The 25,317-nt window shown below is 50.9% G+C and overlaps 1 protein-coding gene and 1 long non-coding RNA gene across 15 annotated transcripts in view; both read right to left on the bottom strand.

Annotated features, from left to right (window-relative positions):
• Positions 1-25,317, bottom strand: part of Eph (Eph receptor tyrosine kinase) — a 352,202-nt gene that overhangs the window by 267,046 nt on the left and 59,839 nt on the right. The window lies entirely within an intron of this gene.
• On the bottom strand, positions 1,594-3,511 carry LOC142802752 (uncharacterized). The gene is made up of 2 exons (XR_012893977.1): positions 3,254-3,511; positions 1,594-2,843 (listed from the first exon to the last, which is right to left on the bottom strand). It is a non-coding gene; the product is annotated as an uncharacterized LOC142802752 (long non-coding RNA).

Here is a 25,317-nt window from a genome sequence, read left to right as displayed (position 1 = left end):
CGAACAAAGCCGGACGCATTGAAGCGCTCGTGAACTCGCTCGCTCCGTCCTCGATACACGACACGAGTTGAAGATCAACGGAACAGAAGAAGACGAAGGAAAGGCGTGAAGCAAAAGCGAGTGAAAGATGCGGACCGACCCTTTCTTTTCGACTCGAAAGTCAGTTACAAGCGGCGGCTCCGGCAGCACGTTAACGGGAATGAAGAGGAAGGAACACGACGAGTTCTTAAAGTGAGAGAACTGCGGACGGCTTTCTTCGTGCAACACGAAGAGGTACAGTTTAGCCGAAAAAAGCAAAAAAAAAAAATACCAGTGAAAGAGGTTCTGTGTAGACGTATTTCGCAACAGGCATGGAGGGAGATGGGATTGGGAAAATAAACTAGGATGAAGCGTTATTACGACAAGCCGGGCAAGGCAGCATTTCGTCACACAGAACAACTTGGCAGGGCAACTCCTCCTGAAGTCGACTATTTTCGCTTAACGAAAAAAAATTGCCCGCAGCTTCCCTCGGGGGAACACTGAGGAGGATGCGGACCATATAATTGGTTAACGAGGTGTTAAAGTGCGACTTACTTGGGTCGATGGCTAAATTGGTTAACGTGGTTGTGAAATGGGGTGTTAAATTGCGACTTACTTGGGTCGATGGCTAAATTGGTTAACGTGGTTGTAGGAGGGGGTGTTAAATGAGTGAACACGTACACACGTATGCGAAAGGGCGGCGCTGGTCGAAGGGACGTCGATCATTGTGTTTGTGGATTCGTTGGAATTCATTTCACCGCGACCTTGGACGTCGACGCGCCGTACAAACCAACCGACGAGCGGCAACTGAGCGAGTGAGCGCCGACCTTGAGTATATATACAGCACGACGGCGCATGCACTGTCAGCTGTTGAATGTTCTCGAAGCGCGACGCCACATGCGCGTCCACTGGAGAATCAGGAGAATTGTAGATGTCGAAAGCGGTGTGTAGAGGAGGAAGGGTGCACAGATGGTGGAAGAGTGAAGCGCGCGCGGTGTGTAGAGGAGGAAGGGATGCACAGATGGTGGAAGAGTGGGCGACGGCGCGACGGCGCATGCGCGCGCGTCAGCTGTCGAATGTTCGAGAAGCGGTGCGGACGGCGCACTACAAGGCGCGAGTATAAGCGTCACCCCCGGAAGCTTTTCAGGCCTGCGCGTCACGTGACGTGACGTCGACGACGTCACATCGCGCCGGCCGGCCGGCCGCCCTTCGCTGGGTGGCTGCGCCAGCCGCGAGCGCCCTTCACGCCTACCGACTCGGGCGAGGTTCCTTGACACCATGTCCGCACGATTTATCAAGGTATCCATTGATTGTATGGTTTAACGCGCCGACGCAACGCAGGCGATGAAGCGCGCCGTAGGGGAGAGCTCAGGATCAAGTTTTACTACCTGGGAATCTTTATTGTGTGCCGAAATCTCGTACACACGGGCGTTTTTGCTTTTCGCCTCCATCAGAAATGCGGCCGCCGCAGCCGGGTATCGAAACTGCGCCCTAGTGCTCAGCAGCGCTACGCCTTAGCCACTGAGCCACCGTTGCGGGGGAACTTATCAAGGTATCAAGAAATAATGAATATCGTGAATGGAATAATGCGTATTTATTTATCACAGCCAGACGCCGTCTGTACAAATATCACAGTGCACATTGTTCTCGGTCCAGGCAGACGACAGGCAACACAAGATGTTGCCCTTAATGCTGAAAATATGCCATAAGTACAAAACACAATATCTTGCCACATAAAACTCAGAAAACAAAACAGATTGTAACAGCAAAAACATCCCCGAGCTTTGGAACAGAAAAAGCACACTTTCATTTAAATTGTAGGTTAGAGGAAAACATACCATTCGTTTATCATAGTAGCAGTAGCAACACAAGGTATCAGGTTCAAACACTTGCCAAAAAATACAATACAAAAGAACACTGGTGACTACATTGTGGTCCACAGCATGATAAATGACAGAAAGAAAAGTAACTGTACTGCCACAGGTAGGTGCATGTCCTAGGGAAAAAATCAAACAAAAATCTAAGAAAAAAAATCACAGTGCACAACATGTCTGTACACAGAGTGCACAAGGAAAGTGTACACAGCTTAGGTACCAAAACGGACTGTACAACTGCTACAGTGGGCACCGAGGCAGTTCGAGTTAAAAAAAAAGAAAAAAGTACAGCACCTTTAAAAGCTAACAACTTGTAAAGAGATACAAAACTGGAAACAAGGCTCAAACAAGGGAATGTATTGCTTGAGCCAGGTGGCAATAAGTGCAGCGCTCCTCAGACAGCATCGACAGGTTGTTCAAAATTTCCAACAAGGAACTTGCTTTTTGAACTGAGTCTGGTACAACAGCGCTACCAAGGTTCTTGATTGGTGAACCTTGATAGCAGGCAAAGACTTCAAGGTTTGCAAACACGGTCAATGACGCATTCAAACAAGGTTCGCGATAGTCGATAATGTTCAAAAACATGGAGCACTCTTCTTTATGAATCACAGTCCACTTTGGAGACACTGACACCCCTTGCAGGCGAGCCCTTAGTTCTTCGAGGGACGAAAACCGGTCTCGTTTTTGCTCCGCTTCATATGACGCCAGCGACTTTTCTACAGCACGGGCGAGTTGGGAGGCTTCTTGTCGGCTCCTCTTGGCGTCAGGGGTTTCTCTCGTGCTCTGGTCTCGTACTGATAGGTAGGACGGACAGCCGGAAAATACCGTTGGGACAGATCCAGGACGCAACCGTGGTACTGGGAGTGCAACTTCAATAACTCTCCCTGTCCTTGGATCCGTCTACGATGTCGTCTTCTCAATGCATGAAGCGTCGAAATGATTCGCGCACACCTGCAAAAACGTTTCAAGAACGTCTGAGACGCCACTTCTCAAAAGAAAAAAATGCACTCCCGTTTGCATGACCGCGTTTACAGTCCGTGTAGCTAAAACAAAGTCTACCTACGTTTCGCAAGCATCTAAATAAAAGCGCTGCGCTAAGCGGTACAAGCAACATGAAAGGAAACACGGGAGCGTGATGTCACCGCACTCCACGAAGCGCTTCCACCGAGAGCTTGCAAGAATGGACGACACCACGGCACTGTTAGTGAACAAAGCGCAGCTGACCATCCTTGCTGCGAACGCTGCTGGCGTCAGCGCTTCGCGAGGCCCGGCGGCCACACGCTCAAGTATTTCCCATCATAGGTGATTTCTACCCGAACAAGCAACGACAAGCTAAGAACAGGAGCATCTCAAATTCTTACCTTAGTGCACGAAGTCGGCACGAAGTCCTTCCTAGGAATGGCGCGTAGCCATTGTTTGAGAGCGTCGGCGTCTTTAGGGAAGGAAAGCACTTGTGTCTTCTTTCCTGTTTTGTAGTTGCCGGTGCATCCGGGTACACAACACTTATTCGGCATTGTCGCATCACTCCAGCATCACGCACGGAAACGAAATTGCCGCAAAACAACAACGGAAAGCAACAAACGTGAAACACCGTCAACACCACACCGCCGAACCGTCACCACCGCCGCCCGCGCTGCGCTCGCTGCCGCTGCGGCTTCCCCGAGAGTCGGCCGGCCGGAAATGACGTCAAATTGCTGGGCGCAGGCCTGAAAAGATTTTCCGGGGGTGACGGTATAAGATGCTCCGCATCTAAAAATGTCGAAAGGCCAGCCAGCTCAGCACGTAACTTCCGGGAGACGGACCGTTTCCCGGCAATGCTTGGTTCTTTCTATAGGCATACTTTGATTTGATCGATGAACACTCGTTTGATTCCTATAGACCGTCGCTGCGCAGACCTACCACACACTTTGCAGGCGAGTCCACGTACGACGCTTAACAAATGAAAATGAGACATGTAACAACTGATTATCACGAGCTGGGCGAACTCATCCGGCTTCAGTCTTAAACTATTGGGTCCGACCATGTTTAGTGTCCCTGAGCTTCCATTGTTATCCCGATCGGTCTCGATTCCTTTCGTTGAACTATAAGGTCCAGCACATTCAACAACAACAAAAAGGAGTTTGCATTCGACCAATTACATAAAAGCAGGTCATTACGCATATGCGCCGAATCAGCAATGTTACAAGTGCTTCCAGCACTGCCTTTCACCTGCAGACTCGGTGTTAAAAGGTACGAAGATATTGCGTGCGTCATAACATCCCGCGGCTAAAGCAGCAGTCACAGCAACGTAGTAACGCCGACCATTGACCTGTCAGGTCGCACGCCAAACTTCTTTCCAACGCCGTTTAAAAAACAGCTTCACAACAAAGCAAAACTGAAATTTCCCCGACACACCCATAACAAAAAAAAATACAACAGTAAAAGTACAGCAATTCTGGCGCACGAAGCGCGACGGAACTGCAGCAAACGACGAGCAGCGACCCATTAAAAATTGGAGGCGAAAGAATGAGCGGGACGTCGCAGTTTGGGCCGGTCGATGTGCAGCTATAGGCATGTGCTCGATGCCGGCGTTCCGAGACACGGCGGTGTGATTTCGCTTGTCGCCCTCCTCGCGCGATCAATGAATGAAGAAGTGGAGCCAGCTCGCTTGCTTCGCGACAGTGTGCAAGTGCAATCAGTCGGCACGCACAGTACAAGCAGCACGTATACGGCACGTGATTTTTATGGCTGAAGTGTACAACTCGCGATCCCAGGATTTTCGAGATGCTCGGAATTAGCGATGGCTTGATGTGTTGATTGACAGAGTGTGAGAGAAGAAGGCAGAGAAAAGAGAAATAAAGACGGTGAGTGAGTGAGTGAGTGAGTGAGGGAGGGAGGGAGGGAGGAAGGAGGGAGGGAGGGAGGGAGGGAGTCTGCGCTACGTGTACACTGCAAGGGGCCTCAGAGGAAGTTTGTTAACGAGGAAATTCGCTCAGCGAGAACAAACATGTTGGAGCTTGTCTCCACAAGCCTAAGGTATCATCAGGTGCTCATCAAATGAAACTTCAATCCATTCATTATCATGTTCCTTAGTTGAACGTAAATTTGTGCGTATTGAGCGCCTAGTGAACTATGTAGTATGCTTTTGCTGCTCCTGTGCACTTGGGATTTGGGTCCGCTTTTACTCACGTGGAAGTGAGGCGCCGTTGTAAGCTTAAAATTGTGGTCTCCGAGATTGGCTATGGTGGGGCACCCTCGGCGGAGCTGATCGCGGAGGTCACCGTAAAACTGTGCCATAAAATGTGCGGCTGTACTTAACGTGATTAATATCACATGAGACTGTGAGAGGAATTTTATGGTGTTTTCTGGATGTCCGTAGAGCTAAAATGACCGCTGTATTACATTTTCATTATACTGGGGGGGGGGGGGGGGGGCATTACTACATTATCATAGCGTTCTATGGCACTTAGGCAGGAGATTTACATAAAAGTTATTGCAACCGAGGAGCTAACCTAATTGACGTTAGTCTTATGGTTATTTCACTGTATACGAAATGCGCTGTATAATCGAAATCTTACCATATGTTCATCCCAATGACGGAAAAGTTGATGCCGCGTAGGAATGAATAAATCAGATACGTTAATACGCGAGCGATGACCCACTCTGCGTATACAATCATTTGAACGTTCAGGGTAGGTTATCACGTATCGTGTTTCACCCTCGACCGTCTCTAAGCGCCGTTTATGTTTTTCTTTTTTTTTTTTATCTCCCCTGTGTCGTCCAAAGGAACGGATTACCGCAGCCACCGAGAAAGGCATGTGAGTCAGGTTGTAACGTGGCACGGATCATCTATCCGCTACACCAACAAGGCGATCGGTGACACATAAGTCCCCGCTGTCGCGGCGTGTCTCGTGCAAGATGACACACGGCGCGCCGTGTATTTCGAAGAGGATTGAGCGTGCACAGTTCCGCGAGGCGGATCCCCCCCCCCCCCCCCCCTCCGTCGTGAACGGCAATGAGGTTAAACGGACGACGCATGAATAGGCAAATCACGGCACGACACTAGGGAGGGGGGGGGGGGAGGTCACTCAATGTGACGTCACGGACGAAGCTGCGACAGTGTCGCCATCGCGGTGGTACTGCAACTGCACGTGTACAACGCGTGCGCCGTACACACAAACTTCACTCTACATGAACACATTGTCGCACCTTAAATGCGGAAATATACGGTACTGCCTTGGGCTGTACACGAGGCTACAGTAATCTGCAAGAGACGTATTAGCCACCATAATCATGTAATCATCGTACACATAGAGTGACTCGTTCATGACTTCTTTGCGCAAACACGTACACGGACACAAGGATAAGAGGCAAACAACACGGGCGCAAACTCACAACTGGTTTATTTTGAACAACGAACTGTACTTATATCTTCACGTAGCCCACACGCCCCCCATCGGTGGATCCAGGAACAAACTAGATAACCTAAAGAAAGCTTATTCAGCGCTACGTCATGATAAGAACCACAAACGACAAACATTGAAGAGTTCACGCATCTGCAGACGGATTGTTGCACGTGCCCTTCAAAAAATCAAATTCTTTATCGGACAAGAAACATGGGAGAAAAATGTGTTAGCCAAGCTTCCGTCACCTTGTCCGATAAAGAATTTGATTTTTTAAAAGGCACGTGCAACAATCCGTCTGCAGATGCGTGAACTCTTCAATGTTTGTCGTTTGTGGTTCTTATCATGACGTAGCGCTGAATAAGCTTTCTTTAGGTTATCTCGTTTGTTCCTGGATCCACCGATGGGGGGGCGTGTGGGCTACGTGAAGATATAAGTACAGTTCGTTGTTCAAAATAAACCAGTTGTGAGTTTGCGCCCGTGTTGTTTGCCTCTTATCCTTGTGTCCGTGTACGTGTTTGCGCAAAGAAGTCATGAATGAGTACCAACTCGCCCAACTTTCAGTACTGTTAGTGCTAGAGTGACTCGGCCAGCCATATTTTTTTTTCGGATCGTGTGCATTTTATTTAACATGGAATGATACTTGCGTAGCCTCAAATGTGCGGTATCACCGCCACACATCAAACTACATAGTGTATGAAAGCCTGGCAGAGGGATATGCATCCCTCGAACAGCTAGCCTGTACAGTTCGAAATCACTACTGAATTCCCTTTCGTGCAACATGCTCTGCGATGTCCGTTACACTCGATTACTTGAAGCGTGCACATCCTTTCAGGCTATTAATGACAAAAAAAAAAGGCGACAGGGTAAGGAAGGGAGGAGGGGGGGGGGGGAGCGAGTAACTAGGCAGGCCCAAGTCAAGGACTCCTCACATAGGAAAGGGAATTATAGAAGTGGCAGAGGGAAAACATTTACGCTCTTCATAGGCACGCACGCAGCGGACCGTTAGTCCTTCAGTTCACGAGAAGCGGTCGTGGGGGGCTCTAGTGCCATGTCAACATGCACATCCGCGCCATAGGAGCTTTGTACGTCACACACGAACGACGCTGCAGCTCCAGCAGAAAAGGGAATCCAAACGATGTCCTGTTACAACTACCAGTGAGATTATTTTAGGCGAGCGTACTCCGGTTGTACAGAATCGGCAGCTCGCACACAGCTCAAGGTGCAAACACATGCAGCAAGGACCACCAAAGTTTGGACACCGATATCAAAAGCCAACAGACAAGGAAGCCAAGGGAGATATGGTGTACGTTATTTGGGTGGCCTTAACTGCGTCGTAGTAGACATGAGAATGTGAAGTCGACGAAAAGAAAGCTACAATAGGGACCGAACATACAACTTCCGATAACACCGTCCGTTGATAACAACTGAGCTACCGCCGACAGACGTCCTCCCGCGGTGCTTCTTTGTGGGGCATTGCTGTGAACGTAAACCAGCGAGTGTTAGCCAGCGCCACTCGTAGCCATGACGGCTATCCTCTGGCGTCACGTAGAACTTGATCATTCCACCAGATCGGACAACGCGTGTGACGTGATCGATCGCAGCGCGGTTCTCGTGTAGTCACGGAGAGCGTCGGCCTATGCCCGCACCGATACGGTAACAACGTCGCGGTATACACACACACAAGCAGGCGGGAGCCAGAAGCGCCGACGCAACAGCGGCCAGGTGCGCCGCGCAGCGTCGGAAAAGAAAAGTGAAGAGAGGGGCGGCTGCCCAGCGGGACGCTTGCGGCCCGCGAGACACCGAAATGACAAACGGCGGCAGAGGCGCTCCAAGGATGGCGGAGATTGAAAAGTGGACGGCCGCGTCCCAGTTTTTCTTTTTCGCCTCCTTTGATGGAATGCCTCTCCTCCTCCGAGGAGAGGAAAAAAAAAGAAAAAACTAGCGACGCACCGCGGCGGTCTGATCGAGGTGGGGCGCTTTTGAACAAGAGAAAAGCGCGCGCGCCAATTCTCGAGAGTGTTTGTAACAACCCCCCCCCCCCCCCCCCGACGCCGTCGCGTACACGTATACGACAGGTCTGCGTTTCTTGTTTCTCATTTGCAGTGCGCGCCCGCATGGCCCCGGCTAGACAATGGCCGCCAAGGACGAAGCCGGCCGTCCGTCGTCTTGCGCAGGAAACAGCTAACTGGTGCGCAGGGTCGACCCCTTTCCTCCTGTTGATGCGTGCCACCCGCGGTGTATACGGCCGCGTTTACGTGTGATGCATGTATTTACAGAACGGTCATTTTGTACGCGGCGCCATCTTCAAGAACAATGGTCGCGGGGCGCGAGCGTTGAAGGTCCGCGGCAGACTTCACACAGTGTCGTCCTCGCTGAGTTGTTCGTTTCTCTCGGCCGAGCTGTTTCAACGGGCTGACGACCAATACGTATATCCTACGATACGTTCCTTTATTTTCGTTCCAAACTCTTGCGCGACTAAAACGAGAGAGAATGTCCACAAATGCACGCGAATCAACAGTGAAAGACGTACGGAATGGATAGCCCGCGCCTTTCGCTGTTTCTAACCTAAACGCGGCGGCTGAGACTAAACGCACCTGAATGGGTTAGCCTTTGTAAGTAACCACACTATGGCAAAGGTAAAATCCTTGCGTTAGGCTCGTCGAATCACAGTAAATGGGATGAAATCGCGCCAGCGCAAAGCCCACCCAGCAAGATCCCATTTAGTGTTGAATTCGAACGCATTGAAGATATACTGCAGGTGACATATGAGACAAGCGAACGACTATTACGCACAGCGATTGGCAGGACAATGCATACAAATTACTCCATACCATTGCTGATTTAACGGCATGCCGGGACAGAAATTTGTCAAAATTCTGTCGAGAGGTTTACTATGTGTTTCGATTTCCTCCATGAACCGTGAACACTTGTACGCGACTTTCCCGAAGCCCGTGACGCTGCAAGTGTGCACTCACTGCCAGTAGATTACGTCATCGCGTCTACTTCCTCCCGCCAAGAAAGGTGCGCTCCTCGAAGCCCCCAGTCTTCGCAGCCATCAGCAACAGGAGTGCCACAAGGAAGGAAGGAAGCGGCAAGAGCCGCAACGGAGACGCGACTCAAAAGTACCAGCGAGCACGCGAAGACGCAAAGGCGGGAGGAGTGGTGCGTAGCAGACGTATACGACTCTCTTCCGAAGACGACGTCGACCATGGCAGGCTGTGGTAGAAGCGCTGCAAGCCCCGCAGTCGACGGAGCGGCAGCGATGGACGAAAGCAAATGCCGAGACAAACGACCGCTAAAGGACCGTGAGGATGTAAAGAGACGGAAAGGGAAACACCGCTGCCAAGGGCAGGCAAAACAAGCGAAACACGCAGCAGCAGAAGACACGGCGACTCCTTGCGAGGCAGAGATGGCATAACAAGAAAAATGGACTCGGGGAACGAGGCGTCCTAATGGGAAAGTCACGACTCTTCCTCACGCGACCGTCCTCCGCTGACGCCGCCCAGGGACCCTCAGCGCGAGGGACGACCGATCGTCGTCAACGAGAGGTGAGGTGGGGGACGGGGAGGTCTGGCTGCTTCCTCTGCCGCCGCGGCAGAAAAGAAACCCGGGGAACACAAAGCGCGCTGTGCGCCGCCCCGACAACGCCCGGGCACGCCGCCTCGTAGCATCAGGAAGCGAGCGCTAACGGCATTCCCTTCAAGCCCTGGCTCCGTGTGTGTGGCCCCCCTTTGGCTCGGAAGGAATGGGCGCCGCCGTGCGTCGGTTGATTGGCCCTCGCGCGAGGTTCCGAGCACGCGAACCCCTCGGGCAGGAAAACTCGTGACGGCACGCGTGATTTCTTCTTGAAAGGCCCGGCCAAGCCGATGGCGTAGTGAGCAGTCAGCTGTCGACGGAACGCGCACTTTTGACTGTCACGGAATCGACGAACCCTCCTTCTGTACACGTCGTCAGCGACAACCGAATCAACAGTATTTGTACTAAGCCCCCCGGTTAGCACGCAGGTCGAGCACGACGAAGAGAGAAGACACAGTTAAACCAAGCATGGTTCCGGTCTTCTACGTTATGTAAACGTCGTGAAGCGCTTACGGGTACCAGCGAACAGCGGGAGAGAGAGAGGACAGGACAGGGCGGGTAAAAAAAATCTACTAAAGATGATATCTATATATTGCACCCGCGACAGCTATACGATACCAACCAGGAGGCCTAGCCAGGGAAGAAGGGGGCAGGGTTCAACCCCCCCCCCCCCCCACATTCTTTTTCAGTTTTGCTTGCGTATACATCAACGCGTACATAAAAACGTACGCACGAACATACAAAATGAATGGCTGAATCCCCACCGAAAAAAAAATTACACTCCCCTGATATATCGACAAGACAGGCCGAAAAACGAATGAAAGTGCAGCCGCCATCTAACAAATTGCGGCATCGAATAAACCAATCTGCAAAGCACTTCAAGCTGGTCATTCAGTGCAGAGAAGAGGCCGTTAATAATACCCACGCAAGGCATCTCTGAGGCAGCGAGTAACATACACACAGGGCCACCAGCCGGAGCCACACTGAGCATCGGAAGGGTCGTCCCAACTCGAGTGCACTTCCGACCCGAAAGCCGGAAGCGGTCGCATCATTCACGAGGCAGCTGCACGTAGTACATACACGGTCGGTGCGTCGCATCCGACTGGGCGACGACGAGCGGGGTAAACAAATAAATATATATATATATAACAGTCAAGAAGGCGCAGCTAGGACTGGCACACACGAACCTATCCTGCAGCGACAATTATAAATGAGCAGCAAATTCACATCACCACGCGGCGACCGCGGCAGCGTCCACGGCCGATGGTGGCTGGCGAGGGAGAGTAGGGAAGGGAATTGGTGTTCCCTCCTTCTCCTGCACACGCAACGCGTTATGCTTGGAGTTAACGAGAAGGAGGGGGTAGAAGAGCCCCGGGGCCAGCACGATCGATGACGAACGAGTGGACGACCCTGTCGGTCGACGCCGCGGCGCGGGTTGGGCCGTTGCAATGGCCGGCCGCTTGAGGCACCGACGACCAGCTCTAAAGACGTGAGGCCTTGCCGTTGAGAAGGCGCGACGACGATGATGACGGCTAAAAGCGATCGCGAAGCGAGGAGAAAGAGACACGACGAACATGCGTGGTCGGCGACCGACGCCGCGGGCTGCAAGCCATGCCACCCCGAGTGTCTGACCCTCTCCGAGGCGCCAGGGTTTCGCTCGATATCTCACAGTTTTGTGTCCACTCGACATGGTCAGGAGGCTATACACGTGGCCCGAAGTCACGGAAGCCGCTCGTCGAGACAAGACTGTGCGTAGCAGCGACGGCGTCCGAACACGTCGAAGAGGACAGGCATCGAACAAAGTTTTGGAATTGGACAAAAGCCGGAGAATGAACGCATGAATCAGGATTGAGTGTATGCAAAGCGGGACCGGCATTTTATGCTGTTTGCCGTATATCTTTCTTTTCTGGCGCACAGAAGAATATTCGCACGTTGCACGCAAGAGCTTGCTCTGGGAGTTACCAGGAAAGACAGAAACCATATCTAAAGAAATGCAGGCGTGGCGTGTTGGGTCGCATCGTTAAAGAAATGAAATAAAAAAAAACAAGATCACGTTCATCTTTTCTTTAATTTGTTCGTCTCAGTGAGTCCGAGAGTTAACGCTCGAGTCCAACAACCACCCAATATGATATTACAGGGTTACGTACATCGAAACGAAACAGGAGTTCAAAAAAACGTGGGGGCTTGAAGACATGACAAATCCTTGAGCAGCTGTAGCCGACGTTTGACAAGTGGCATTGCCTTCTTCAAGGCCACTACTTCCTTGAAATAGACCAAACCGCATGATGAGATGTTGACTCCAGCGACCACTCCATCCTCTTCTTTCCAAGGAGAATAGTTTCATTTCAAGAGTTACAGACACCACTTGCGTTTTCAAGAACCCGTAAAACAATGCCGAATCGACTTTTTAAAACCTAAAGTCAGCAGCGCGCCACCCGATTCTCGCAACAGTAGAAATAGGGAGAGACAAAAATTACGACGAAGTTTCATGAGGCTACGGCTGCACGAGTGTAGTGAATGCCATTGGGCTACTATATCGAAGTGAAGGAAACGATTAGGCGGACGCATGACAAGTCACTATCGCAGGACGTTTCGCTGGTCGTCCCCGATTTCAGTTCTTCTCATATGGAGCTTAAAAGTAAAAGGAACGCGAAACGTGCCCACAACCCTCTCGCGAGGAGGAAGCCGAGCGCCGATAAAGGACTCGCACCGCCATACAGGACCCCCAAGAGACGTGATGCGATACCTTCGGCACCGTGCTCGGGTCACGCATATAATGCATGCGAGGCACAACGCTATACGTGGAATCTGATCGCGCCGCCAACGGCGCCACGGAGGTTCATGAATCGCCCAGGTGGCGGCGGCGGCAGTGGAATCTCCCGACCCGACGCAAGGAAAGCGAGATTCCACGCCGCGAATCTGGTGCATGACGCCCACAGGAGCCCCCATCTCACCCCATCTCCCCCCCCCCCCACACACACAGACACACGTGGTGCCTGATATATGCCAGCAACATCACACTGGGGCATGCCTCGCGATCGCTCGACCTCCCTCCGTCCGTGAGGTTGCCGAGTTCAACGGCATGCACGTATCGAACACATATAAGACTCGCTAAACCTTCGGCGCCCCACGCAGTATCTTAGCAATGCCAGCTGCTGACCCCGTGATACTGCTGCGAGGAGCACGTAGACAGTCTCTATAGCTGCGTCTTCGCGCACACGATCACAACTGCGGAGAGTGTTCATTTGACGCCCGCGCAGCAACAAAAGCTTCATTTGGGCCAGTTGGTTCATCGCAGTTATATTCAACGTAACGCCATTTAAGCGGGGGGGTTCGCAATTCGCAAAGTGCTTCCTAAAATAAACACTCAGTATTTCACTGTACTACTGTACCAACAAGAAGCTACCATCACGTCATATAAGCAGCCGTAACGAGAGGTACGAGTTCAATCAAATCTTTCATTGATGTCTCCACTGAAACCGCGCGCAAACTGCACAAGTAAAGGCGCAGAAGCGCTGAACACATTCGTATCAGCGTCTGCAGTGTCTCTTATACGAAATATGTCATAACAAACAAGAAAAAGAAGAGATGCGCCCTCGACAGCGTCACCCTATACTCCGTCAATCTGCGACTATTGGTCATAGAACAATCCTTTCAAAAAGGGCATCACTGTGAATATTGGCAGCGCATAGTGAATGCAATGAGCGGACTATGCAACGTTTTCATAGGCGGCACCCGCAGTCCAAGCTTTCAACAATGCGCAAAGAAGCAAGTAGTTATTTCGATAATGCACACAACAAAAAACCGATGCATTGGTGACTTGATACACTAATGGTGACCCAGAACGATGAGTCTAAAACTTGAGCTTGTAACTATTCGGAAAATAGAGGAGGTAAAAGACGAAATGAAAACTTTTACCAAAAAAAAAAAAACAAAGAAGAAAATGACAACCTCCAGGGCCGTTCAACGGCCAATTTAAGAGAAAATAAACGAGATAACTGTAGGAGGAAGAAATACCAGTGTTTCCGGTATTGAAAAATCTCGGCAGGCCCGCCGGTAAGCATGCCACTGAGTCAGCAGCAACCAGGCAGAAAACGCGGTAACCAGTTGCACGTCCTATTGCGACCTTCGCATAAATAAATTTACGGTCGCAAAGGGTCGAGAACGTGGATGAGAGAAATATACGACGTCGTCGCGCGTGAAGTTGCAAAACAGGCTAGCGTACATGTGTTTTAGAGTATGCGGCTGCCGACGTTTGGCATTCGTGAACACGAGAATCCTTCAAGGTGGCTTATAGAACCTACAAGTTCGCTATAGCTACTCGCGAACACATCGCACGTAGTTAACTTGCTCCTCAGCCCGTTCGGTCGACCCGCTTCGAACAGGCACCTGGTGGGCTTAGCGTTCGCCGATAAGGCCAAACAAATATGCGGAAACCCGGCCAACTTTGCGGTGCGCGGGGAATGTAAGGCAGACCGGCCTATACGCAATATATGATACCGCATACATGCATAAGCTGCTCGCACCGAGTCACAGCGAGTTGCGGCAACCGTCGCGCCGGGCACCGTATATACTCGCCAGATCACAGCGGGAGACGGATCGAGACAGATGCGCTGGTGCTGCGGGAAGTTGGCCTGTCTGCACTGTATACGTGCAGCTTTTTTTAAATTTTTTTATTTATTTATTTATTTGCGCTTGTGGGGAATAAGTATAACTCCTGAAAATTATGAAAAAGACGAAAAAAAAAGAGAGTGAATGGAGGACCGGATCCCAAGGTCCTCTCTGAGTGTACTCCACAGAAAAAAAAATAAAGAAGGAAAAAAAAAACTCACGAAAGCTCACCACCTAACGGGACTCAAGGAGGGAACAAGAAACGAGCAAAAATAATCATAGTGATAAAACAAGAAAATGTGCGAAGTCTGCTGATACTTCCGCACGTTCGAGCACGTCTCCCGAGGAGCAACATCCGGCGGAAAGCCGGTTATAGCAGTTCCGCATAGTGGAGACCAGCAGTCCCACGATGCGGCTATAGGCTTTACAACACGGCGCGTCACTATATCCGCCGTGCCGGGCGGTAACTTCTCTTGTCTTTTTTTGTTTTTGTTTTTCCGAGTGGCTGTACGCTTAACGTCCTTGTCATCTCGGTACAAAAGGGCGTTTTGTTCTCAAACGCGGAAAGAAGCTATACAACAAGGGCGAGTGAGCGGGGAAAAAAAAATTTGCCACTGCGACACGCGACGCAGCGGTGGGGGACGGGGGTCATAGCAAGTTCCGGCTTTTCCAACATACTCCGGAAATAAAAAAAAAGCTCCACTGCGACCGGCCGCCAGAAACCAGGGACAGGGGGAAATGAAGGGAAACAACGAAGGCAGCAAGAGGAAGATATGAAAAAAGAAGAAAACATTAAGCGCGGAGGAACACTTCGGATGGTCGCTGCTGCAGCGATACATCCTTCGTACAAAACATCTAGAAGTGGAAAACTGACCATTCGCGGTCAACATTAGTACAAGCATTCACTCAAGGGCTAAGGAGTAGCCGGCGCCATACTTGTGTGCCAACATCTCCTTATATATCATATCAATAAAAAAAAAGATGAAACGTCATGTCACGAAATTACAAATTTCGGCGACACATGATGTGGCATCACTGATGGCTTCACTTGACGTCAAGGTCATGGGGGCTCTTGGTACGCCGACAGAATACATACAATAACTTGACTGTCACTTGTCGTTGGAGGAACTTCTAACTTTTACTTTTTTTTTACCTCTCGTGAGTTCTCACGAACCACCGCCAGGTTTCGCCAAATGTCGAAAATATCCTGAATCGTGAGACCCGTGGAGTTCTCGCTTTCACGATACTGTGACTAATTCGCGAAAGAATATGGGCGGAAAAGGCGCGCGAAGGCGCAGCCTCCAGATGATGATGATGATGATGATGATGATGATGATTATGATGCTGATGTGGTGCCGCTCCTATTATAACGGGTTTCAACATGCATGGCGGCTTGGCATAAAAAAAAACAAAGCTACAGGAGGAGAATTAAGAGGGGGGGGGGGACGAGGGAGTAGAAAACAGCATATCCACGTAGTGAATGATGATGAGTGGGAGAAGCGAACATCCATCCGTCCATCCGCCCATCCGTCCGTCCATCTGTCTATCTGTGCGAATATGCTGTGTTGACTATGCCGTAGAGATGGACTGCCCTAGATCGTAAGGAGCTTCGCCCCTAAAACTAGCTAGGGGGCTCCCGACAAAGCGCCACCTACTAAGCGCCGCCTATCAACAACACGACGCAGCACTAGTGGATTCGGCGAGAACGGATAGAATTTAGCTGTACCTTCTGCAAAGGCGCCAGATGACGCAACAAGGACCCCTCCACAAACGCGGTCAACGTCGGCGGCGAATCGAAAATACACACTGCACCGAGACCTGCAGGACGCGGCACGAGAGAGCGGCGCTCCCTCGCTTGTCAAATCGACAACGAGTGCCACTCAAGGACGCCAGCAGGGGGGGTGAAGCCCGAAAGAAGTTCGCGGAGCCGCTATCGACTCGCAATCAAGGCCGATCGGAGCGGCGTGTGGCCTGGTTATGGCAACGTGCGTGCACGCACGGGGAACAGGCCCCAGATACGCAATTTAGATACAAAACCACCCTCGTCTATATCAGGGGGCAACGGGGTATGACGCGGAAGAAAACATGGCATAAACAACGAGCACCGAATGCTCGACGTTCCACTAATCACAATCATCTCGCGCAGCAGCACAGCGCACATGTCGAGGGCATCGCGCCTCCACCCTTATTTTGGGTGTGTGCGCGACAACTAACGGACCGAGAAGTCTGCGGCACACAAGAACCCACTCTCAAGGAAACACAAAACGCCTGTGTCTGGGGGGCGTTGTCACGTTTCCATCCACGGCACGCCGTGCTCGACTTTTGACGCGTGTGTACGCGCTTTTTTTTTTCTTTCGTTCTCGGAGTCGGCCGCGTCCTCCGGCGAAAGGCCGAGGCGAAAACTTAATTAACTCGACGAAGGGATGATTTATGCATGCGTGGCTTCTCATTCGATAAGTTGCGCGCGAGGCAGCGCTGAAAAATAGGCCTTTGTTAAGACGTAAGAAATCCCCGTTATAGGCACTACAGAGAGTCGTTTCAGCGCGCGCGTGCGTGTATATATATGTGCGTGTATTCATTGATACGTGCAACATTTAGCCGCACTGGGCCCGCCATATTCAGCGAGCTCTGTTGATCGTGAGTGCACTTGATTAGAAATTTTCGAGAACCACACGCGTGGTTAAAGCCAAGGAAATGGAAGTTAAACACACGCGCCGGACAAAGGCAGCGTTTATGTCGGTCAAAGGCGAAACATCGAATAATGGCGTCTCGTCGTAGGGTACTGAACGTATGAACAGCATATAAATTGTAGAATGTATATGCATGTCCTCAAACTCTTGGTAGGTCATCGTCGGTTACGTAACATTAAGATTACTGGCGGACACGGAGTGGAATACTCTACATGACACAGACGCCATGGATACTACCAGACATCGCTGGTCGCTCGACAAGTCGCAAAGAGTAGAAATCTAAGACGAGGGAGCACCACGCATAAAAAGTTTCAGCAACTACCTCGCAATGGTTAACATCAATCACAAACATCACTCTGCGCCGACTTTACAAAAAAAAAAGCTCGGAATAATTTCTTTTTTTTTTTAAATTCTTAGGGTTTTACGAGACAAAACCCCTACACACGATTATGAGGAACGAGCTAACCACATTGACCCTTTAACGTGCATCTTAATTTAAGTACACAGGCCTATAATATTTCGTCTCAGCTAAGTGCAGATTTTCCGCGCCCTTCGTGTCACCAATCCAGCATTCCTCGGAAGTAATGACGCTTGCAAACTACTACTGCTAGTCGTTCGGCAGTCGAAAAACGTACATTGAAACTCCAGTCAAGACGTCGCTACGAAGATGCATAAAAAACAGTTAACGATTATACGGCGATTCAATTCAAGATCAACTCGTTCCCGTCCAGAGGGCCCACGACGTGGCAGTTAGGCATGGCAGACCTGGTCCCGTGTGAGAGCGGCCCACATCACCCCTTATCTGAGCCTCAGAACCCAATAAAGTTTTACTATACCGTACCACACCAGCCATAGCCCATTGAACTCGCTGCAGTCGTTGAATCTCCCACAGCTATCGAGATAAACTTGATTCGGCGCCTAGAAGGAACGCAGTCCATGGCAGTTCGTAGCAGAATGCAAACAGGAAGCTGCGGCCATCATACAAGGAGGTGGTCCTTTGACCGCAAGCGATGAAAAGCGCCACAAGGAGAACGGCCGCCGTGCACAGGAGGGGTCCTGCATAAGCTAACGCCCATGCATACGTGAACGCCTTCAAGGTCGTCACAAAGCCATGGTCTTAGGAATGTCCCCTCGTAAAAGAGAAAAGGGGGATACGTTCGGGAACATTGGCGCAAGGGCGAGCATTGGGGCGCCTAGGAAGAAATAAAACTGCCTGCGCAGAACGTGAGCAAGCCGCGTGGTATAGCTGAAAAGGGGGGGGGGGGGGGGGAGCAACAGGGAAGTTCTCAAAAACGGGCAAGAAGGACCGCGCATACAGAAGGGCGGGGAAGGGACGGGATTACTTTATAGACTGCTATAAAAACAGGGGCCAATAATAACGGCCGCGAATAATGCCCGCAACAATGAGTGGGCACGTGCACGACCGCCATATTGGTGAGGGAGCCTGTATGTACTCGAGGGTTCGGCAACAAAAAGAGAGAGAAAAAAAAGAGAGCGACGAATGAGCGAGTGTTATGCCAACTCACCACAGAACGTATAACTTTATTGTTTTCATCGCCTTTTCCGGTGCTACGCTCCCCACCCCTCTAACCTTCTTAAGATCGGCGCTGACATTCGTTGAGACTTCCTACTGCTTTTTCTGGACCTTGCTGCAGCGCGCAGCGACTGCAGGAGAAGTACGCGCCAGCGCCTTCAAGCGGCGTTGGCTTCTTCGGTGGACACAAGAGCTTAGCATATCTTCGCCCCGGAACGTCCGGTGCTGCACCGCCCCCCCCCCCCCCCCCCGCGGCCCGAACGTCCATTGCAGTCCTTCAGAGGACGCCGTTTTCTCAGCGGGGGTTCCCCACCCAAGATTCAACAGAACAAGAGGAGGAAAGCAGTCTAACAGGACGACAGTGCATCACGGTTGTCGGTTGCATGTGCGAGCATGTATGTCCTCTTGCATCGCGGTAGCGCCAGAAGGTATGGATGCTTGAATAGATACTATCGCATATGACAGGCTCCTTTATTGGATTGGATTGGATTGGATAAGCTTTTATTTGGTCCTCCAAAACACAGATCACTGTGTTGCGGGCAGCTCCCACGTGGGGACTGAGATGCCCAGCTCCTCAGCCGCCTCGCGGGCTTGGTGGACAGCCCAGAGCTGATCTGCCAAGGACGAGCTCCTTTATGAGCCATATACAATAGAATATATACTACATGCTTACTCTAGTTACTGTACATGAACCTTTTAGGAGTCATATACCGGAACTCTATGCTAAAGCCTTTACACAAGTGCCGCAGCGCCAACGGCTCTTTGGCTCCTTTCTTACCAAAGATATTTCACAAATAATACCATGCTTCTAACAAGCTCCTGCAGTTCTCAAAATACTTTCTATTCAGACTAATGTTGGCAACATTGACGTTTTCTTCCAAAGAAGCCATGACTGCGGAGCTGGCTATAAATCGACGAGAGTAGGGTGCATCGCCTGAACGAGACGAAGAATCGCACATTAAGAAGAAAGCAACACAATGCGGCATACGTTACCAATCACTGTAAGCCTCAAATTATTAGAATTCGAGAATAGGTAGTGATTCCTACAATAAAAGCGATGGCCATCACCTCAATGTAACACTCGCGCATTTTCTAAGAAGTGACTCGTAGCAGCAATAAACGATGGCCCACTGCGCAGGAATACGACACACACGCCGCCGAGAAACAACACGACTGCATAACTGAGAGCAGCGATCCACGAAAAAATAACAAAGAAAGTTATGTGAACATATTCACTACCAGAACGCTTTAATACGTTCACTGACTTGCAGCTACACTACGCGAAACATAGAAAAGGGCGCAACTTGCTTGTCAAACATGGACGAAATTACTGTCAACGGCAAGATATATCATATCACGCGCAATGGCCGTACAGGGGCGATAGTGGCGAGGAGAAAACGGGTTAACGATCTATTAACCTTGCTAGCCAACGCCCCAGCGTGGGCCGGGTAGCCAAGACAAGCCATCTGCATTGTCGACCAGGCGAGGGTCAACGATCAGCCCGCAGCCGGCCGTTCAACATGCCGCCGCACAAATCCGCTCGAAGAGGGTATACAGTATATGAGCCGCTGTCAACGAGAGACCCGCAAGCACGCCCACAAATTTAGATCGCCACGGCACAGATCGCAAACAACTCAGCGGAGGAGGGAATATTACGTCGGCGTCCTCCTCTCCGCATTGCCGAGTTCTTGCTTTCTTTTGTAAACGTTCCACACCTTTCCGGTATCCACACACCTGCGCTCCATCAACCTTCGCGCACACACATCCCAGCACAACAAACACGGCCGTGCGTCCGCTGAAACGCGAGACACAGCTAATGTTAATAATACACGCTCTATGAGCTATCCCGGAGCGGATGCTCGTTGATTATAAATAAGCCAGAGGTGGTGTTCTCAAAGAAGCAAGAGGTGTTTCTCAATCAACGGGACACAACGGAGGCGGGTCGGTCGTCGACTCGATTCCCAGAGGAACGAGGCCTGATTTTACGCGCACGAGCATTGTTCTTGTTAAATTTTTATGCTTCGTTTTTTTTTCCATCTTCAGGAATGGCCAAGCGAATAATTTTGCGTCCTTGTGCGCAAAGCGGGCAGCCAGACGACGACGCACGGATGTAGCAACGCAGGACAGTATATAAGCGGCGATTCCCTTCCTCAATTTAGGAGGCTGGATGATCGACCTTTTACTCTGGAGGAGATCTTGGCAGCGTGGCCTTCACGTACTTCAGCCCAGAAAGCCACACGGGCCCTTCTACAATTCTTGAGGGCAATGTCACTGTGCCACCGCCTGAGAAACCTGAATTGTGTGTGTGGGCGGTGTGTGTGTTATGTGCAATGTATCTCCTCCCTCTCTCTTTTTCTCTCTCATTCCAATCTCGCCAAAGTAGGGTAGCAAACTGGACTTAGTCTAGTTAACCTCCCTACCTTTCTGATACTTTTTTTCTTTTCTCTCTCTCCCTTTCTCTCTCTCTTTCAGAGCCCTCCACTGTTACGATAACAGTCCCTCCCCAACTTCCTGCATTAACTGTTTCACACCTCTTGCCCCGCCGCGGTGGTCTAGTGGCTAAGGTACTCGGCTGCTGACCCGCAGGTCGCGGGTTCAAATCCCGGCTGCGGCGGCTGCATTTCCGATGGAGGCGGAAATGTTGTAGGCCCGTGTGCTCAGATTTGGGCGCACGTTAAAGAACCCCAGGTGGTCTAAATTTCCGGAGCCCTCCACTACGGCGTCTCTCATAATCATATGGTGGTTTTGGGACGTTAAACCCCACATATCAATCAATGTTTCCCACCTCAAATGTTGACACTGAAAACAGTGAGTGCGCGTAATGTCGTCAAGCTATAACATATGCAAGTCACGTGTTAAGCGTTGCGCGAGCGTTCCGTAAAACCGCCGTACACGTATGCATCAGCACGCAGTGGTACCTGTCTTGAGTCAGCAGTATATTTCGTTCCTACAAGACCACGTTTTGGGACGCTAAACCCCACATATCAACTACAAGACCACTTCCGATATCTGTGAAAAAGAGGCCTAAAATGTTCGAGGACAAACGACGACAAAAATCACGCCGCGTTTCGGGTTTATATTATCACCGTTACACCCACTTTCGCATAGCGCTGCGCTAGAAGGACCGTGATCACTCCGTAGGCAAGGAACAGATCAAGCTTCCGTGTCCAAGCACCATTCAATATAGTTTTGTACGCAATTGTTTATCAAATAACCAAACAATGAATGAGTCGCTTCGCGTTATTATGCAGGCACGCACATACGGTCGGTGGTCAGCAACGCAGAGGAAGTCAGTGATTCTTTTTTTTTTAAGACTTACAGACAATGTCTCGAATTGAGCCCGTCCCGGTGTGTAGAGAGCGACAGAATGACGCGACCACTTATTAACACGGCTTCCCTTCAGCCCTGCAAGCACGTTGATCCCATTGCGAGACTTTCCCCAGGTCTCCACATTTTTCTTCGTGTTCGTCTCTTTTTTTTCTTCTCCACCCTTTCATCAACGCTGTTATCTTTCATCGGCGCACATCAAGAGGAAGCATCAGCATAAGGAACGACGAACAAACCTGCAGGCCACCGTCCGGCGCGGACCCCCAGCCCCCATGCGTGTATGCACACGCACGCATAAAAGCCGCCGCATGCACCAGCAGCAGCAACAAGCAGCAAGCTGCTGGCCGGTGCGTGGCGAAGCTCGCGGCGCGGTCAGCGAACTTCCTTCCTGTGGTATTCCTCGTTTATTATACCGCCCTCTCCCACGTGGCGGCGCAGTCTGACCTGTTTTGTTTCTCCTCACCTCCCCCCCAAACACTCTTTCCCTGTTTGCCAACGCCGCCGGCGGACGGACGGACGACGCCAAGCGGCGTGCACCTCGTTTCAAGGTTGAATGAGGGCCGAATGCCTCCTCGCGTCACCGGATCTGGACGAACAGTTTAGCGGCGCGAACCGGGGTGCCAGTGCCTTGGCCCTGCGTGGTCTGAGCACATTCGCGCTATGTGAGGACCATGCGGAGGCCTGGGATCGGTAAAGCAACTAAACTCACTCCCCCAATAAAGTTTTTCATTCCTTCCTTCTTTCCCTTCCCTTTATTATTGGAAGAGCAACACTCGCTCTTCCAACAATTTTCATCACACGTACATGTAGCGTTAGACGGTGGATTTGCCTGATCTAAAGAATCTGTTCGTGTCTGCGCGTTCTGATGTTTCTGGCACGACATCCATGAAACTGTCTCTTACTGTATGAAACTACCCAGTAATCATCGGTGTGCAATGGTGGGAGGGCGGCTCTGTGCAAGGGCGTAAGCAGTTTTTTTTTTCCGTGCCTCTCTGTGGTACCGAGAAAAAAAAATACGGTAGGGAGGTGTGTGTGTGTGTGTGGGGGGGGGGGGGGGGGGGAGTGGATGCACGGAGCTGGTGTGGCACCCCCTGGCTACACCTCTGCCGAGTGTAGGCACTTACTTTCATCGCTTGTAGCACACAAGTCATTAATGGCCGGTGGCAAGCACTACAAAAGAAAAAAACAAGATTTTGAAATTTGATGATTTCTACGTTCCCCTCCAACAACAGGCAGCTTTATGACAATAAGAACATCAATAATAAAAAAACTTTGGCACAACACCTTACATTCCGATGTAGTCCCAAACACCTGTCTGTCGCACCCCGGTTATTCGGCGGCGACAAGAGATTTCGCTCGCGTACGCGAACCACAACCGGGACACGCCCCGGTAGAAGCAGCGAGGCGACACAAAACAAGAGCACCGCGCACGCAGGCCACCATTCGTGCGTATAGAATGATGCATGGTGTGCCACCGTACATAGGCGTACCGTATTCATTCACATAGCGCTGTTCCTATATGCGCACTTTATACGCAGCCAAATAAGTTTCGGAGCACTACGGCAACTACACCAGGCGCAAGAAGAAACAAACGAAACAGAATGCAAAGGAGCCCAAGCACGTGACGTGGGGGCACAAAAGGTGTGCCCCCCCCCCCACCCCCAACTAACTTGTGCCCCAACCACCGCTTCAACATGCGGGGGAGGGAGAAGGATGCGAGAGAGGGAAAAGGGGTGTGGGTGTGTGTGCTCGCCTGGTTTTTTCGCGTGTTCACACCCAACCGAAAGACCATTACGGCTATCGTTATTTATTAAACTCGTGAGCAGTAATTAATTCACGCGCACCGAGTAGCTCGCCGTGCCATGCATATGCGGCAAGGAAGGGCCCATCCACGTGCTCGCGCCCTGGCGCACAAACATACCGGGGGTGTACATATAACTAAGACAAACGCGCGTACACACATGCACACACGCTTCCGCGATGTGCACACAATCTTCCCGCGCAGGGTCGTCATATTATAAGGCATAAAACAAACAAACAAAATGATAACGAAAGAGCAGCAGTAACGGGAACGGCTCTGGTCTCTCGAATGCGAAACACTTCGGAACGAACAAAAGCGCCAGGGATGCCCGGCGGCCGCGAATAAAGCGCGCGTAATGAGCACGCGGGACGGCGGCGGCGAGCGAGCAAAAATAAGGCGCCCTCCGCCGGCGTTTATATCAAAGAACAAAGAACGGGGACACAAGCCAAACTCGTGCGAGCAATTTTCGCTGTTGCTGTTCCGAGGCACTTCGTTAGTTCACGTAGTTAGCACGCAAAGGTCGTGATAGATGGCGCCTGCATTAAAGGAATAACGCACAGACATCCAAATGACATATTGATTATGTCAAGACATATATGAGAATAATAACGAAAGTACTGCAGACAGAACGGTAACACTCGACGCCGTTCACTTCGTCATTCTGGATAATGTGCACGTGGGTGTATACGTAACTACAGTCCCCACGACTCATCCCTATAGCTGTAGACTGCTACCCGAAGCTCCGTCCACAGCCCTACAGATGTGCTTCCAGTTCAGTGCAGATCCAGGCGTGAGACTGGGAACCCTATATCGCTAGTTAGTTAGTAGTAAACGTTCATTACAAAAACAGATGTTGCCACGGAGACCTGCCTCTAGTGGGTCAGCCTCCCTGCAGTACTAGGCGGAGTCCCTAGTCACGGACCCCATTGGTCGTGGCCGCTGTCCTGGCACGCTGGACCATGGCTCGTTGGACCGCAAGGTCCTGGCAACCGAGCAGGGCCGCCTCCCAGGTATATCGCTAAGACGCGGCACTTCTGAACGCAAGCGCTCCAACGTGGACTGGTTCAGATTCGGTACTTGCGTTTTCAGGGCTCAACTGCATCCAGCCTCTGGGACGTTAAACCCCACACATCAATCCATACATGAATTCAGCCTCGAAATGAAGGCGATACTATATGAAAGTGTTGCAATATTCAGGCAACGAAGTCTGAATACTTGATGTACTTCTGCAATCGCTGATAATTACATTATTCGTTTATGTGTCCATACTTCCTGACAGTGCATTTATTGAAATACAAGCCGCTGTGTGTAACGCAACGTTGACAGTCGGCAACTATTACGCGCCTACAAGACCACGGATTCGGCAGACACGACGCAACCAGCCAAACGCCGATCAAATATAGACGCTCTTATCACTCACGCAAGAGCGACATCGATCAGAACGCTACAGACCGAAGATTTCGGCCAAGGCGAAGGCCACTCTCTAGGTCGACCGGAAAAT

The sequence above is a fragment of the Rhipicephalus microplus genome, chromosome 3 (genome assembly GCF_043290135.1).
Source record: "Rhipicephalus microplus isolate Deutch F79 chromosome 3, USDA_Rmic, whole genome shotgun sequence".
NCBI lineage: Eukaryota > Metazoa > Arthropoda > Arachnida > Ixodida > Ixodidae > Rhipicephalus > Rhipicephalus microplus.
The sequence above is the reverse complement of the archived record's forward strand: the minus strand, read 5'-3'. Positions and strand labels throughout refer to the sequence as shown.